General features: G+C 47.4%; 1 protein-coding gene across 12 annotated transcripts in view; it reads right to left on the bottom strand.

Moving 5' to 3' along the window:
* nav1b (neuron navigator 1b) overlaps positions 1-5,000 on the bottom strand; it is a 118,222-nt gene that overhangs the window by 103,613 nt on the left and 9,609 nt on the right. For 11 of the 12 annotated variants that reach the window (XM_048254477.1, XM_048254483.1, XM_048254480.1 and 8 more), the window contains exon 1: positions 1-168. This exon is cut by the window's left edge and continues 1,036 nt beyond it. The exons of the other annotated variant lie outside the window; for it this stretch is intronic. The gene's annotated coding sequence lies outside the window, so the exon portion shown is untranslated. Of the gene's footprint in view, positions 169-5,000 lie in introns of those variants that run through there. 12 annotated transcript variants of the gene reach the window in all.

The raw sequence follows: 5,000 nt of genomic DNA, 5'->3' as shown, positions 1-5,000 counted from the left end.
CTCTTCTTCTCCTCCTCCTCTTTCCGTACGCTTCCTGCCAGGCTGCTGCTGCTGCTGCAGCTGCTTCTGTGCTGCCCAGGCTCTCTCACTCTCCCTCCTCTCTCTCCCTCTCTCTCTCTCTCTCTCTGCTTCTCTCTGCTCTCCGGTTCCGGTGCTGCAGCTGAAGCTCACAACAGCCGACTGACAGCAGCCACAGACGAGGCGCTCCGCACAGCACAGCACAGCACAGCACAGCACCTCCCCCTTTCTTCCCTCCCTCTCTCTCTTGCTCTCTCTCTCTCTCTCACTCACTCTCTCTTCTCATCGGCCTCTACCTCTCTCATTATGTTGCTACCTCACTCTCTCTTTCTCACCCACACACACGCTCCCTCCTCTCTCTCTCTCTCTCTCTTACACACACACACACACACACACACACTCTGCTTATTGGGCGAACACAGAGGTTGTGCGGAGGGTGTGAAATGTAAGGGGGTGATGAAAAATTACCAACCGCCTGCGCACACTGGAATGCCACCAGTTCATAGCTGGGAGGTGTATTTTCACACGCTCTCTTCCTCTCACTCTCTGTGTGTGTGTGTGTGTGTGTGTGTGTGTGTGTGTGTGTGTGTGCGTATTCCCCTTTGTTCCACCCCTCCCCCGCTCCCATGTTTTGCCTCATACACAAGCCCTGAAATCATCCCTATTAGCTCAGTCTCCTCCAGTCCAGATCCAGCGCTGGACACGGATGGAGCCGTAGCTTTGAACCGGCACGCATTCCGACCAGACCAGGCCAGACCAGACCAGAGCAGCCGCACACGGAGACCAGTTCTCACGGTCAGCTGTGATCGTGGCTGCAGGCGGAGTGACCCATGATGATGATGAAAATCTATAACCTATAATAAATCAATACTGTGTTGACCTACATGCTCTCTGAGCTTTGAGCGAGAGATCCATTTTGAAAATGATCAATACCCTAATGTAGACATTACAACTGCTAGTATACAGAGTACATGGACACACACATCGTATAATCGGAATCATATCTTTGGGTAATTGGGAGATTTTCTAATATTTTTTTTTCTTTAATGTGGAAAAAGTGAAATATAAAAACATAATCTGCATCTTCTAGCTTTTTTTGTATCAATCCATTACGTTTTTTGGCAGACTATCCAAATTGCTGTGTATGGATTAAACTTGTAGGATTGACCTTTTGGCAGGTGTGTGTGTGTGTGTGTGTGTGTGTGTGTGTGTGTGTGTGCGCATGTCTGTGTGTGTGTGTGTGTCTGTCTGCCATCGCCAATCATCGTCTATCCCTGTCCAGACACAGATGCTAAGCTCACACAGGGCTTTAAAGTGTGTCAGCCAAACTGGACCGTGTGCGTGCGTCCCTAAAATACCTCCAGAGGAACACACAGCAGTGAAATCAGTGCAAATAAATCTGCCACATAACCGTGCCCATCTGTTTATGTGTCAGTCTCCTCTCCTGGGGAAGACTGGGGATGTGCGCTCCTCATCAGGCTGGGCATTTGTGGACGATCCCTTACTCCAGCATCTTTCATGATATTCCACACACACACACACACACACACACACACACACACACACACGCACGTATCTCTCAGGAGGACCCAGCAGGGCTTCTGCACCATGGAAACCACACGGTCTGCATCATAACGTGCAGCACAGACGCAAAGCAGAGTGGAGAAAAGCGAAGCAGAGGATCCCGTTACCCTGCAGCATTTCCCCCACACAGCACTGATCTGGGTACATCAGTCGCACATGCAGTCTCTCTCCATATCAGGATACGAATCTGGGTACATCAGTCGCACATGCAGTCTCTCTCCATATCAGGATACGAATCTGGGTACATCAGTCGCACATGCAGTCTCTCTCCATATCAGGATACGAATCTGGGTACATCAGTCGCACATGCAGTCTCTCTCCATATCAGGATACGAATCTGGGTACATCAGTCGCACATGCAGTCTCTCTCCATATCAGGATACGAATCTGGGTACAGTACAGCCCTGTATCATTTCTCCTTCCATGCTAAACTGATTTGAGCACATGATCTGTGCAGTATTTCTCTTTGAAAATATAAAAGGAAGATACAAGCACACTGTTGCTGCTGCTCCCGAAGTGATTTTAATTACACAACGTTTCGACCAATGTTGGTCTTTGTCGGGTGTTAACAGAACCAAAGGGTGGGAGGTGTATTTCTCTTTCTCAGTTAATAGATATGGGTAATATTGTGGTATGATGGCTCAAGCTTATCTGAATACAAAACTGATCTAGATGCAGTGGCAATGCAGCATGAGCACAGCACATTAGGCCCATTGAGGCGCTGTAACCTGCAGTAAGCTGGCCTGAGTGCAGTAACCTTACATCCCTTATCCATCTCACTGAGCTGGTTCTGGTTCAAAACTGATCTGAGTACAGTCACTCTGTAGCTTTTCTTCATCTGAGTCATCTCATTTGATTTGAGACAGGACCAACCACTACTTGTTCAACCTCTCAAAGAATTGGACTGAATTTGCAGCATATTCTCCTTTATAATATCTCACACAGAAGAATTAAGAGTTCAACTCCTTGTGCTATGAGTAGGGGATTTCTAGCATTACACAACAAGGCGCGGGATACAACAATGGACACCTTGCTGACGGCTATTTTAAATGTGCCGCATGCTGTACCTGGGGTCCTTAACAAGCTCTCCTTCACAGCACAACAAGCTTGCTTGATCTGTGCACAGTAACTGCATGGCGTGTCGCTTCCTTCCTGAGGTGTTCCACCCACGGTTGGATGCAGGTCTCTGCTTCAGTTCCCACTAGTTCTCTAGTTTTCTCTCTCTCTCTCTCTCTGTGTGTGTGTGTGTGTGTGTATGTGTGCGTGTGTCCCACTTTCTCCTCAGCATGCTGAGCGCAGTACTGCTGACTAAGGGCAGCCGGATGCTGAAGCACGCTATGCGCTATGACTAACAACACGTGTCTGTCCAGAGCGATGGAGCCTTTCAGGACTCACGGTGGCTCCAGCTCCCCAGCAGAGTGCTCCTTGCTTGGCCAACCTCAGACAGGAGGGGGCCTGGGACATCTGGTGGAAAGGCCCCACAGCCAGAGAGAGTCATCAGACAGGAGGTAGAGAAAGACTGGGATTGGACAACAACAACGCTTCTATTTGTCTTGTGTGGTCGCTGAACAGAGTTCCTGTGCTGAAGCACAAAACTGTGGTGATGGGTGCAATGTTTCTGTTAAAGAGATACAAAGATGGGGAGAGAGGCAGAGTAAGGTGAAGTGTGTATGTGTGTGTGTGTGTGTGTGAGAGGAGAGAGAGAGAGAGAGAGAGAGACTGACAGAAAAAAGGAAGAAATTAAAAAGAGGAAGGAAGGAAGAAAGAAAGAGAGAAAGAGGGGGATGAGTCCCCAGACGCTATGCCCTAACCTGTGGTGACGACATCTCTCACAGAGGAAGGAGAACTTCCTATGGTCTGGAGTTCCTTCACAAATCACCCAATGCCAGAAAGAATAATGAACACAAATCCGTTCTCCCATGCAGCCATAAATAATAAATAGTACATCCAATTTCTCTTATAACACCATGCCATATGTATGTATGTTTTTTTCTTGTTCATATTAAACGTGTGACTGAACTGCTGAAATGTCTGGAGCATAGACAGAAATAATTGAAGTATCCAGCAAGTAACCACAACATGCTCAGGGTTAGATGTGTGTGTGTGTGTGTGTGTGTGTGTGTGTCTGTGTGTGTGTGCATGTGTGTGAGTGAGAGAGGGAGGGAGAGAGGGAGAGGGGGCTGAGTTACTGAAACATCATGTTCAAGGTTTGAGAACATTATGGACCTCCTCTGAACTAAGTGCATGGGACCGTTTTGTATAAAAGCAGAACAAGCATGAACACTACAAATACCCCCAGTTCTAACACAGTTCTCAAGGCAGGCCTGAGCGCGACTATTTAAGAGACATACTCTCATCCCGTGCAAGGTGTCAGGACTGTGAGCACCTCACGTTCCTCCAGAGCTTCTTACAGTAGAGACAGGCACTGCAAATGGCCCTCATTCACCACGGGTTCCCAAACAAAGCGAGAACATTGAGACTAGCCCCTTTAACTTTGTGCTGGAGATCTCAAAGCAAGCATGAGCCTGGCTAATGAATTAGATTAGAAGCTTTCAGGTCCTGAGGAGAGAAAGAATGAAGAGAAAGAGCCGGCCCATGCATCTGGACACTACTGCAAACGTTCCGAATCCGATTCCTGCACCAATTCTGAGTCCGGCTCCAGCTCTCAGCACGCCAGCTGCACAGCTGTCTGTGGCTGCAAGTCGAGTCCAGATGTGTCCACGTGAAAGCAGAAACGAAACGTCCCCAAAATCCCTTTTCAGAAACGATGGATGACAGGCATCGATCAGCCCATAACTCTGACTGGTTCAACATGTCACAGATGTACAAATTCCCAGTGTCTGGTTATCCGCGGGGAGTTTGGCCTGTGTGTGTGTGTGTGTGTGTGTGTGTTTGTATGTGTGTATGTGTGTGTGTGTTTGAGTGTGCATGCATGTACAGATGTCTGAAGTTCCGTCTGAATAAGGAAATCATTCTCTACAAGACTGTTGAACTCTATCCAACTGACTTCAGTTGTTCCATCTGAACTCAATTTGAGTTCTGTCTGAATGTAGAAAGCTTTGTCTGAGTTGCAGTACCGTAGTTCTGAGCAATCTTTCATATTTTGCAGAGACCTGTGAATGTGTGTTTGTTGTTGCCTCACAGAGGTGTAAAAGTCCAGCTTAACAAAGTAAAAGTCCTGCCACATTTTGCCTTATCCAACCATTCAGTTAATCAGCTGATTCTAATTAGCCCAATACTTAAGACAGGTAAATCAGATGTGTTACAGCCTATGCAGATTACACAATTTTTTTGTCTTCCACGATGGTCTTTTATGATTGACCATGTCAGACTATGCGATCAGAGAATTCCACATTCTTGCCTGCATCTTGGTCGGGAGACTGGCTACAAGATCACGT

This window comes from Alosa alosa, chromosome 10 (assembly GCF_017589495.1).
Source record: "Alosa alosa isolate M-15738 ecotype Scorff River chromosome 10, AALO_Geno_1.1, whole genome shotgun sequence".
NCBI lineage: Eukaryota > Metazoa > Chordata > Actinopteri > Clupeiformes > Clupeidae > Alosa > Alosa alosa.
This window is presented reverse-complemented; position numbering and strand designations above follow the sequence as displayed.